At 37.9% G+C, this 13,415-nt stretch overlaps 1 long non-coding RNA gene across 4 annotated transcripts in view; it reads right to left on the reverse strand.

The window, feature by feature from the left end:
• Positions 1-13,415, reverse strand: part of LOC102140330 (uncharacterized) — a 354,334-nt gene that overhangs the window by 271,217 nt on the left and 69,702 nt on the right. For 3 of the 4 annotated variants that reach the window (XR_006696170.3, XR_010584991.2, XR_010584992.2), the window contains exon 1: positions 7,681-7,782. The exons of the other annotated variant lie outside the window; for it this stretch is intronic. This is a non-coding gene — a long non-coding RNA (uncharacterized lncRNA). Of the gene's footprint in view, positions 1-7,680; positions 7,783-13,415 lie in introns of those variants that run through there. 4 annotated transcript variants of the gene reach the window in all.

The raw sequence follows: 13,415 nt of genomic DNA on the forward strand, positions 1-13,415 counted from the left end.
TGTGATGGTATTTGGAGGTCAGCATTTGAGAATTAATTGGGTTAACATGAGGTCGTGAAGGTGAGGCTCTCACAAAGGGATTAGTATCCTTATAAGAAGAAATAAAGGAAAGCATGCTTCCACACACTCTCTCTCCACTATGTGAGGACACAGCAAGAAGGCAGCTGGCTGTAAACAAGGAAGAGTCCTCGCTGGGGAACCAAATTGGCTAGTGTTGGAACCGAACTGTCGATTCCTTCCTGGGCAGGGGTCGCCGCGAAGGATCACCGACACGAGATTCACAGCAGAGAGTTATTTATTACTAGCGCGCTAGGGTCCCAAGTTCTAAGTTGGCCCTGGGACCCCGACTGCTTGTTACAGGCTGTTTATATAGGCAAATACAAGTTCAAACACAGCTTAGGGCGCGAAATTCAAACAAAGCTTTAGGCGCGTGGTAATTGGGTCTGTCTATGGCCTGAGCAAGGTGTCTTATGCTAATTGGTTAGAGCAGGACCTTATGAGGTTTTTTCTTGGAGTTGCTGATTCCGGGAACTTCGAGGCAGGGTGGGACCCCCGGAATTGGCAGGGTGGGACCCCATGAGGTTGTTTCCCGGAATTGGCAGGGTGGGACCCTATCAGGGTGGGACCTTATTGAGGCAGGGTGGGACCCTATCCAGAGCCACCTGGTGTTAATTTTTTCTATATGAGGCCTATTTTCTAAATTTTATGAGGCCTAGTTTCAGCTAGAACCTTGATCTCGGACTTCCCAGCCTCCAAATCTGTGAGAAATACATTTTTGTTGTTTAAACCACCAGTTTGGTGTTTCATTATGACAGCCTGAGATGACAAATGCAGATATTAAGCCTTTTAATGCCTAAAGCTGACTATAAAATGACACTCAACAAAAACAGAGCAGGTTACTAAGTCCTAAATGGTGAGGTGTAACATGTTTTGATCAAATGAGAAAAATAATGAAAATGGGACTGATCTATTAACAGATTTTGGAGAATTTGGGCCTGGATCTCATCTTTACAGGGCTTACCCAGTCCCCTCTCATCTGGACTCACAAATGTCTTCAACCTGTAGGGCCAGGTCCCTCCCTGTCCCATGTCCATTCTGACCATGCCTATCCTTATCAGCCAGCAGGTCCTATATTTGTTGCTTTATAGCTAGTTAACTGCCAGATGGAGGCCCTAGTCCTTGATGACTACTATCAGGTTGCTGCCTGGCCATGTTCTCTTATTGAGTTGGTCAGTCCTCATGGTTGGGCCTTTGCTCTAATTTCCCTTCTTAGACTTGGTTTCCTCATTGAAATGGGAACCTACATGCTGAGCTCCCACTGGAAATGGGGAGAAATTCGATGAGGTGGGGCAAGGGGAGATAAAGAGCTTTCTGGAATTATGGACAGGAATGAAGATATGCAGTTGAAACTAAGTATGGCATTGTTATGAACTAATCTAAACCAAATCTCCACCCCTCACCAGCAACACTACATGAACCAGGCTAGGGAATAATGGGAAATAAAACCAAGGGGGCCAAATTATGTGGAACTTGGGTTAGACTGTGTCTCCAGTTTATAGTGGCAAGCAGATGAAAGGTAGCAACAATAAAGGAGCAGATCTAATTTTCACTAATTGTAATATTCCACTAGCATAATTGCTAGCAAGAACGGGTTGCAGGCAGATTGGTAATTCACCACCCAAATAAATTACCATCCAAATAATTGAGAATTAGCTGTATGCAACAAAGTATCACAGTGTAGACAGAATAAGTTTATAGGAAAGAAAGTGCTTTCTATTATTTCATTTTATTTTCTAGTATCTGAATGATTAATAAACTAGTGAGAAATGAAGAGATAAAAGCTACGACAGATGTCATAAACTTCTCTATAGTTTCAGAAAGTAGTCTGCAAACTTTAGCATGCATTAGAATCATCTGGATATGAAGTTTCTGGGGTGGGGGGTGGATATGGGGAAGGCAGACTGAGAATTTACATTTCTAACACGTTCCCAGATGATGTTGATGCTGCTGGTTCAAGGATCACATGGTGATAAACGCTAGTCTAAGAAAAGAGCCCTTGATCATTTTTGCCTGAGAAAAATCAGTGCTAAGAGTTATGTCTAACTGCCTCTTTTTACTCAAGAGAGAGTTTGGCAGACCGCTGTCTTCCATCATTAGCATTCCATCATTTGCTTCCACCATTAGCAAACCTCTCCCTAAAAATATGAAAAATATTTCTTATCATTAAAATGTGATGTTGCCCAACAAAGATAAGCCAGGGAGAAACATGAAACATTCTTTCCATTTGATTATTTTAATACACTAAGTATGTCATAAGATAAAATAGTAAACATCAAAGAAGTAAGAAAAAAAAAGAAAATTCATTTCGTTTAGTTGCCTTGCCTTATATAACCCTGACCTGAATTAGAATTAAGACTAAATTTCACATACAATTTAGACCATGAAAGTGGTCAAACCTTGTTTATTTTGTAAACAGTAATTTGGTAATATCTTTACATAATGGGTAACCCAATTAACAGTTTAATAATGCCATCAATGTAAAAACTATTACATTCATTTAAAATAAAAAAGTATGTGCAACTTTGGGAGGTATTATGTAATCACTCTGCATAGGTACAGCCTTCAGACATTGAAGATTGAAGTGGAATATTGGTTCTGTCATTTAAAGTATTTTCGTAAACTTTAGGGCATATACTTTTAAAAGCAAAATATTCCTATGCTACTTGGAAATGATTGGTTGTTCTTTGGCTATAGCAATAAGTAACTACCTGAACCAGTTACAAACTGGACCTAATCTATTAGATCAATGCAACTCACACCAAAATTTGCCAATTCAGGGACTCCTTGCTTTCCTAAACCCTGTATAAGTTCAATGCTCTTCTTTTCTCAGAGACACAGTGCTTACAAGTACAGCTTGCCCTTAATAAGCAATAAACATAGTTTAATGAGCAAAAAACTCAGCTTTTTCTTTTAAGTACTTCCTTTGGTACTGCACATAAGGATTATCAATGGTATGGGGCTGATTATCTATACTTTCTAACACCCATTTTGGAAAATATATGATTATGTCACAAAGCAGTAGAATCCACAGTAGTGGTTCTCAATGATGGGGAAGGAAACAATTTTGTTCCCAGGGGACATTTGGCAAACTCTGGAGATATTTTTCATTGTCACAGCTGAGGTGAAAGGACGATTACTGGCATCTGGTGGTTAGAGGACATGGATGCTTCCAAACATGCTAGGATGAACAGAAAGAAACTAGATCCTCACCTCTCACCTTACTAAAAAATCAACTCAAGATGGATCAAGGACTTAAATCTAAGACCTGAACTATAAAACTTCTAGAAGATAACATTGGACAAACCTTTCTAGACATTGGCTTAGGCAAAGACTTCATGACACACAACCCAAAAGCAAATACAACAAAAATGAAGATACATGTGTGAGACTTAATTAAACTAAATAGTTTCTGCACAGCAAAGGGAACAGCCAGCAGAGTAAACAGACAATCCACAGAGTGGGAGAAAATCTTCACAATCTGTATATCCGACAAAGGACTAATATCCAGACTCTACAATGAACTCAAACAAATTAGCAAGAAAAAAACAAACAATCCCATCAAAAAGTGGGCTAAGCACATGAATAGACAATTCTCAAAAGCAGCTATACAAATGGCCAACAAGCATATAAAAAATGCTCAACATTACTAATGATCAGGGAAATGCAAATCAAAATCACAATGCAATGCAACCTTACTCCTGCAAGAATGGCCATACTCAAAATATCAAAAAATATTAGATTTTGGTGTGGATGGGGTGAAAAGTGAACACTTCTACACTTTTGGTGAGAATGCAAACTAGTACAACCACTATGAAAAACAGTGTGGGGATTCCTTAAAGAACTAAAAGTAGAACTACCATTTGATCCAGTAATCCCACTTACTGGTTACCTACCCAGAGGAAAAGAAGCCATTATACGAAAAAGATACTTGCACATGCATGTTTATAGCAGCACAATTCACAATTGCAAAAATATGGAACCAGCCCAATTGCCCATCAGTCAATGAGTAAATACAGAAATTGTGGTGTATGTATATATAAGATGGAATACTACTCAGCCATACAAAGGAACAATTTAATGGTATTTGCAGCAACCTTGATAGAACTGGAGACTATTATTCCAAGTGAAGTAACTCAGGAATGGAAAACCAAACATTGTATGTTCTCATTCATAAGCGGGAGCTAAGCTATGAGGCTGCAAAGGCAGAAGAATGATACAATGGACTCTGGGGACTCAGTGGAAAAGGTGGGAGGTCAATGAGGGATAAAAGACTACAAATTGGGTTCAGTGTATACTGCTCAGGTGATGGGTGCACCAAAATCTCACAAATCACCACTAAATAACTTACTCATGTAACCAAATAACACCTGTTTCCCAAAATCCTATGGAAATAAACAGTTTAAAAAAAAAAAAACAACCAGGCCAAGTGCGGTGGCTCACACCTGTAATCCCAGCATGTTGGGAGGCCGAGGTGGGTGGGTCATGAGGTCAAGATATCGAGACCATCCTGGCCAACATGGTGAAACCCTGTCTCCACTAAAAATACAAAAATTAGCCAGGTGTGGTGGCGGGCACCTGTAAGCGCCAGCTACTCGGGAGGCTGAGGCAGGAGAACTGCTTGAACCTGGGAGGTGGAGGTTGCAGTGAGCCAAGATCACACCACTGCGCTCCAGCCTGGCGACAGAGTGAGACTGCATTTCAAAAAGAAAAAAAAAAAAAGCACTAAGTTTTTAAACTTTTTTTTTTTTTTTGGTCTTAAAAAGAGGCCCTCTTGCCTCTCCAAATCATGCTGTCATTAAATAAAATTGAGCAAGAATACAATAGAGTTTCCTTTCCAAGAACTCTGATTTTTCCAAGGGAAAGACTCCAAACTGTTGCCTAAAAAATGACATTGGAATGGTGCTGAAAGATGCATTCCTATTGCTGTGTTACATTAAAATTTTTTTGAGCATCTTAACTGAAATTGTTCTACTACACATGGAGCACAAAGGACTTAGCTGGTGGTAGTAAATGACTTTTAAATTTTCTCCTTCTCTGCAGCAATGAGAGGCAAGATAAGTGGTCTTTCCAATACACTGGAGAATTAAAATTATGTTATTTTAATGGAAAAAATGCTGAGACATACACTCAGTTCAGACATTCAAATGTGCTCGCTTACTCTCTTGTAAACAGAGCCACAACTTCTAACAACACTTTTAAGTCTTCTTAGTCATTACTCAGACTGAGATGGGTTTGTCTCCTTAGACACATACTTGGCATATAATTTTCAGCCTTACTAAATAACTTCATAAAAGAAGAGTCATAATTATTCATATTCAATGTGATTTCAGGAATAGAGACCAAAAGAAACCTGCAAATATTAAAGCTGTTGCCCGCATCATTTTCAATACTTATCACTTATGTGTATCGATATTCTTTATGAGGAAGTTTGAAAGTAATAATCTGTAAGACGTAGGAATACTTTTTATGTTTCTGAAAACTGCTCTGGACCCTTTTCAGTGAAACTGAATTTTAATGTGACATTCCAATTTCTTAATAGAAAACCACTTAATCTTAGAAACCATAAAGTTAAATTGGCTTTAACCCCTTTAGTATTCATGAAATGAATGCGATAATTGCACTAAGATACATTTGCTTTTATAATTAAGTATTATTGTGAAAATCTTCTTTTTTTGCCAATTAAGTGTTTTTCTCCCATATTCAAGGATAAAATGGAAACAAAGGTCAATTCCAGAGAAAGCTCATCAAATAAAAGTTCAACATACTCTTGAAACTTGTATTGCTAAGATCTTATATAAATAAATATTACGTAATGAGGATTTTAAAAATTAGAATGCTTTTATAAAGAAATCAATTTAAACCTTTCTATGGCTTTTCAAATAATTATGATTAAGTGGCAAAACTATCTCTTATTTCAGCATTTATCATCTGGACCAGATTTCTAATATTATTCTGACTTTTCAGTCTTTTCTTTTAAAAATCTATCTTTTTTTAGGTGATAATTTATCATCCTCAGATTGTAATCTCAGTCACTGTGTCATCATATTGAAAGTTGGAAATTCATGGTTAGTAAATCTCTGAGGAAAGAAGTCAGCAAAAATCAGAAACATCATTTTGAATCTAGTGCTGTGATACTGTTTGGATATTTGTTCCCTCCAAATGTCACGAAAATGTAATCCCTAGTGTTGGAGGTGGGCCCTAGTGGGAGTGTTTCCGTCATGGGGGTGGATCACTCATGAATGGTTTGGTGCCCTCCCCTTGGTTATAAGTTCATGCGAGGGCTGGTTGTTTAAAGAGCCTGGCATCTCCTCAACCCTTGCTCCCTCTCTTACCGTGCAACACGCCTGGTCCCCCTTTGCCATTCACCGTGAGTAGAAACTTCCTGAGGTCTTACCAGAAGCAATGCTGGTGCCATGCTTATACAGCCTGCACAACTGTTAGCCAAATAAACTCTTTTCTTTATAAACTACCCAATCTCAGGCATTCCTTTATAGCAAGCCAACATCAACTAATACATGCTGAGTTACTCAATAGCTTAATAGTCCAATAAAATTGGTGGACCAAAAATATTTTTGAAAGAGTTTTATGTTTGTTATTAAAAGGGGGGCTAATATATCATGGAAAAATATCAAAACTTCTTTGGATATTCCCACACTTATCTTAAAGTTTATGATTTAAAAAAACATTTAAACATATTTGGGGTTTAAAATAGCTTTTCCCACATTTAAGCACAGGCTGCCTTAATACACTTCCTGATAACAAGCATGTAGGTGTCTTTGCAACACAATTAGAGAAGTGACAAAAACTTTGCAAGAAGGAAAACACAAATCTAGACATGACTGTTTCATCTCTGTGTAACAGTCTCTCTAAATGAAAGAATATCACAGATATGGAGAAATATCCAGGACATACCATCAGAGAAATTCTGCCCCTTCCTCACTTGGAATGTATTTCTGCATTCAACAAGTAAATTTGGTTCACAAGTGATTCCCTCAAATTTCTAGTTGCTCCCAGTATTTTTACATGAGTGCCATTACTACAACTTCAAAATATGCTGGTGATAAAGAATACATTATTAAAATTACACAAAAGCAACAAAATCAAATCCCAATCACTTACAGTTCTGTTTTATCTCCTTTCTTCAAGGAAATGTCAACCCTTCAGAAGCTCAGCCTTTGTAATTACATACTGCCTTCAATCAGGTGGGAGGAATCCAAAGTCCCAAAACCTTCACAGCTGCTTCTAATCATGGTGTGCATTGGAATCACCTGGAGAACTTTCTATTAAACGGTAGCCATGACTCACCTCTAGAATCTAAATTAATTGATCTGGGGGAGGGGCCCCTAATGATAGTATGCTCTCGAAGCTCCCCAGGTGATTCTCATATGCAGTCAGGGCTAAGAAGCCCAGTTCTAAAGCTAATATATATTCAAACTGAAATAAGACATCTTGGCTCTTAATTTCTTTAACATCAACTATTAATTTTTATATATAAAACAAGCATTTAAATATTTTGCAACTGAAGTCATTGCTGCAAAAATTAAGTGGTATCCTTAGTTTCAGATTTTTTTGCCAACTGACATGTTAAACGAACCAGAAAACATTCACCTACATTCTTACCCTGTAATGACGAGAATCAGAAGATGGACTAGACTCGCTAAAAGAGAATCCCAGCTCCTCAGAATTTCCTCAGCTGGATTTGAGAAAGTATGAGTCTTTACTGATTTGTCCTATTTCAACATCTCACTTTACTAAAAGCTTTGAGTGACTTGCCACCACCCACTTCTGTTAGCACTCAACAAAATAAGATGAAGAAAGAGTGTTGTGCTGGGAAATGTTTAACTAGTTATCTTGGGGTGAGATGGGGCACATAGGAGATTTGCAGTGTTTGCCAATTTACAGAGCTCATATACTCCCACTCCCACCATAGTCGATTTTAAGCTATCAATGGCTTAACAACTGGTTTGCAAAACTTTTTGAAAATTTCACAATTTCCTGAGCCAGTATAAGCCAGGTCCAGCATTCCACTGTGAAATTATTAACATGTTTGTGTATCAGAGTCCTTGCTTGGCAAGAATTGACATTTAGTTGTATCAGTCTTATTACTTGAAATATCTCCCTATGAATATCAATTTGAAATTTTTGATTCACAATTGACATGAAGAACATTCCCCAGATGAGGCTATACTTGAACTATGTTTTATCCACAATTGGGGTTCAACAATTCAGAAGGAAAAGGGTAAAATGTATAAGATTTTAGTGACTTTAAGAGAGAAACCATCAAAAGAAAGAACTTCTGTGATGAGCTGGATTCAGCAGTAAACCCCGAGAAGGAAGTTAAGTAGTTCTTCTATAATAGGGGATGTGGCATCTTGAAGGCCTAATTGAGCTGGATGGGCCATTAAGATATACAGGGTTTAACCTATAACAACTTTGACAAAGTTATGAAATAATTTTACTAATATCTTATCGAAAAAGTCATAGAGGTTATGGGATTGGTTTGAAACCAGTTTTGGGGGGTTCAATTCCTCTGACAAGGAATTGTCAGAGAGGTCATGCTATTGTTGGTAGAGTTCAGAATGAACACAGACATGGGAAGTTACCTAGATCCAGCCCATTTGTGCAAGGGGAAGGAAAAAAAATTGTTTCAATGAGCTAAATGGTCTGCATCACTAAATTCAGTGTCAGATATGCTACAGGCTCCACTATGTAAAGCCAGAGGAGGATCCATTCTCTTTGAGAGCTAGAGACCATCCAAAGAGCTGATAATCAGTGGGCAGATCACTTGAGGTCAGGAGTACGAGACCAGCCTGGACGACATGCCGAAACCCCATCTCGACTAAAAATACAAAAATTAGCCGGACGTGGTGGCACACACCTGTGATCCTAGCTACTAGGGAGGCTGAGGCAGAAGAATTGCTTGAACCCTGAAGGTGGAGGGTACAGTGAGCCAAATTTGTGCCACTGCACTCCAGAGCCTGGGTGACAGAATAAGACTCCATCTCAAAAACAAACAAACAAACAAACAAACAAAAAAGAACTGGTAATCCGAATAGTTAGCTGGAAAAGGTTAAGAGTTCTCAGAGAGGTCTTTGATAGGGACTGGAGTTTCAGTGTAAGTAGTCAGAGACTTAGAGCTGTCAGGACCCAGCTTAACTATCAACAGATTAGTATTACATGGCTAGGGACATACAGGTGATTTACATTTCACCATCCCTCTCCTGCAATTGCACGTATAGGTAGAATAGCATAGTGCTCAAGAATACACTCAGGAACAGTCTAATTCCCAACTCCACCACTTAATATCTATGTGACCTTGGAACATTTCTGTGTGCACTAGTTTTCTCCTCTATAAAATGTAGATAATGATAGTACCCACTTCATTGGGTTAGTACAAGATTTAAATAAGATAATATGTGCAAAACGTTCAGCATAATGCCTTCATGGAACATTGTAATAGTTTTGGCTGGTGTCCGTGAAGAAAACGTGAAGATAATATAGGTGAAGCACATAACATCATCCTCACTTGAAGGAAAGTTATGTTAAAGAAATGAAATATCTCTCCCAAGATCAGATAGTTAGCAAATTGTAATTCAGAATTTGAACGTGAATCAGCCCGACCTTGAAGCTTCTGTTTTTCCCATACATATGTGGGAAAATGTCCTGTCTCCCAATGGGAGAGGACGTAATAGTGCAAATGGATTCTCTAAGATGCTTACCTATCTTGGGGGTGGTTTGGATGACAAATATAATGCTAAATTGTTGTTTTCTTATATAAAGAAGGGTCAAAGTTAGGACAGGGACACAAGCAATGAAGAATCCCTTCTAAACCCTGATTAAAGGAAATTTTCTCTTGTTATATAATTTCCACTTTTATTTTAGACTCAGGGGTACATGTGCAGATTTGGTACATGAGTATGTATGAATAATGCTGAGGTTTATTATGATTTTTCCCATCACCCAGGTACTGAGCATAGTACTCAGTAGTTTTTCAGTCCTTATCCCATCCTCCCATCCCATCCTCCCCTCTTCCTTCCTTGCTCTAGTAGTCCCCAGTGTGTATTGTTGCCATCTTTATGTTCATGAGTACCCAATGTTTAGCTCCTACTTATAAGTGAGAACATGCAGTATTTGGTTTTCTCTTCCTGCATTAATTTGCTTAGGATAATGGCATCCAGCTGCACCCATGTTGCTGCAAAGGACATAATTTCATTCTTTTTATGACTGTATAGTATTCCATAGTATAAATATACCATATTTTATTTATCCAATCCACCACTTATGGGCACCTAGGTTGATTCCATGTTTGCTTTTATGAATAGTGCTGCAATGAACATATGAGTACATGCGTCTTTTTGGTAGAATGATTTATTTTCTTTTGGACATTTACCTAATAATGAGATTGCTGGGTCAAATGGTAGTTCTAAGTTGTTTGAGAAATCTCCAAACTGCTTTCCACAGTGACCGAACTAATTTACATTCCTAAGTTAGCTGGAAAAGGTTAAGAGGTGATGTCTCCACAACATCACCAGCTTCTGTTGTTTTTTGAACTTTTAGTAATTGCCATTCTGATTGGTATGAAGAGTATCTCATTGTGGTTTTGATTTGCATTTCTCTGACAGTAATGTTGAGCATTTTTTCACATGTTTTTGGCTGCTTGTATGTCTTCTTTTCGGAAGTGTCTGTTCATGTCTTTTGGCCATTTTTTAATGGGGCTATTTGTTTTTTGTTTGTTCAATTGTTTAAGTTCCTTATAGATTCCAGACATTAGACTTTTGTTTGATGCATCATTTGTTAATATTTTCTTCTATTCTGCAGGTTGTCTGTTTATTCTTTTGATGGTTTCTTTCACTGTGCAGAAGCTCTTTATTATAGTTAGACTCCACTTGTCAATTTTTGTTTCTGTTGTCATTGCTTTTGAGGACTTCATCATATATTCTTTCCCAAGACCAATAATCAGAAATGATGTTTCCTAGGTTTTTTTCTAGGATTCTCATAGTTTGAGGCCTTACATTTAAATCTTTAATCCATCTTTTGCTAATTTTTATATATGGAGAAAAGTAGGTGTCCAGTTTCATTCTTCTACATACAGCTAGACAGTTTTTCCAGCACCATTTATTAAATAAGAAGTCATTTCCCCAGTGCTTATTTTTGTTAACTCTGCAAACAATCAGATGGCTTCAGGTGTAAAGCTTTATTTCTGGGTTTCCTTTTCTGTTCCATTGGTCTATGCATCTGTTTTTATGCCAGTACCATGCTGCTTTGGTTACTGTTGGTTTATAGTATAGTTTGAGGTCAGGTAATGTGATGCCTCCAGGTTTGTTCTTTTAAAATTTTTTATTATTTTTAAAAATGTTTGTGGATACACAGTAGGTGTATATATTTATGGGGTACATGACATGCTTTGATACATGCATGTAATAAACAATAATCACATCATAGAAAATGGGGTATCCATTCCCTTAAGCATTTATCCTTTGTGTTACAAACAATCCAATTACACTCTTTTAGTTATTTTAAAATGTACAATTACATTATTGTTGACTACAGTCATCCTGTTGTGCTATCAGATACTAGGTCTTATTCATTCTTTCTAACTATATATATTTTTTGTAATCATTAACCATTCCCACTCTCTATCTCTATGAGTTCAATTGGTTTGTTTTTTAGTACTCACAAATAAGTGAGAGTATATGAAGTCTGTCTATGTTTGATTTATTTCACTTAACATAATGACCTCCAATTGCATCCATGTTGTTGCAAATGACAGAATCTCATTCTTTTTTATGGCTGAATAGTACTCCTTTGTGTATATGTATCACATTTTCTTTATCCAGCATCCATTGATGGATATTTAGGTAGTTTCCAAATCTTGGCTATTGTGAACAGTGCTGCAACAAATAGGAGTGCAGCTATCTCTTCGGTATACTGATTTCCTTTCTTCTGGTTATATACCTAGCAGTGGGATTGCTGGATCATATGGTAACTCCATTTTTAGTTTTTTGAGGAACCTCCAAAATGTTCTCCATAGTGGTTGTACTAATTTACATTCCCACCAACAATGTATGAGGGTTCCCTTTTCACCACATCCTTTTCAGCATGTGTTATTACCTGTCTTTTGCATGAAAACCATTTCAGGCCCAGCGTGGTGGCTCACCCCTGTAATCCCAGCATTTTGGGAGGCCGGCTGGATCACCTGAAGTCGGGAATTCGAGACCAGCCTGATCAACATGGGGAAACCCTGTCTCTACTAAAAATACAAAATTAGCCAGGCGTGGGGGCACATGCCTGAAATCCCAGCTACTCAGGAGGCCGAGGCAGGAGAATCACTTGAACCTGAAAGGCAGAGGTTGCAGTGAGCCAAGATCGCACTATTGCACTCCAGCCTGGGCAACAAGAGTGAAACTTCATCTCAAAAAAAAAAAAAAAAAAAAAAAAAAAGAAAACCATTTCAACTGGGGAGAAGTGATATCTCTTTGTAATTCTGATTTGCAGTTCCAGGAGCCTTTTGGCAGATCTTTAGGGTTTTCTCAGTATAGAATCAAATCATCAGCAGAGATAGTTTGACTTAATTTTCTATATGGATGCCTTTTTCTTTCTCTTGCCTGATTACTCTGCCTAGGACTGCCAGTCCAGTGTTGAATAGGAGTGATGAGAGTAGGCATTCTTATCTTATTCCAGTTCTCAAGGGGAATGCTTTCAGTTTCACCTGCTCAGTATGATGTTGGCTGTGGGTTTGTCATAGATGGCTCTTATTATTTTGAGGCATGTTCCTTTGATGCCTAGGTTCTTGAAGGTTTTTTATCATGAAGGGAGGTTGGATTTTATTAAAAGCTTTTTTGAGATGATCATATTCTTTTTTGTTTTTAGTTCTGCTTATATGATGAGTCACGTTTATTGATTAGTATATGTTGAACCAACCTTGCATCCAAGCAATGAAACCTACTTGATCATCGTGAATTAACTTATGGATGTGCTGATGGGTTTGGTTAGCTAGTATTTTGTTGAGGATTTTTCATCTATGTTCATCAGGGATAGTGGCCTGTAGTTTTCCTTTTTCATTGTGTCTTTGCCAGCTTTTGGTATCGGAGTGATGCTGGCTTCAAAGAATGAGTTAGGAAGGAGTTGCTCCACCTCATTTTTTTTTTTTTTGGAATAGTTTCAGTAGAACTGCTACTCGCTTAGAGACAAATTTCTGCAGCAGAATTTCATTCTTTTGTTCCCACACTTCTCTTCTGCAGGCATTGCATTTCTCCATCCAAGGCATAAGCAAGGGTCAAGACATGTAGCTTAAACAGCAAGCTATTGCTTATTCTGCATGGATGGGGGCTTTCTGTTCCATCATTCTTACTCAC

The sequence above is a fragment of the Macaca fascicularis genome, chromosome 2 (genome assembly GCF_037993035.2).
Source record: "Macaca fascicularis isolate 582-1 chromosome 2, T2T-MFA8v1.1".
In the NCBI taxonomy this organism is placed as follows: domain Eukaryota; kingdom Metazoa; phylum Chordata; class Mammalia; order Primates; family Cercopithecidae; genus Macaca; species Macaca fascicularis.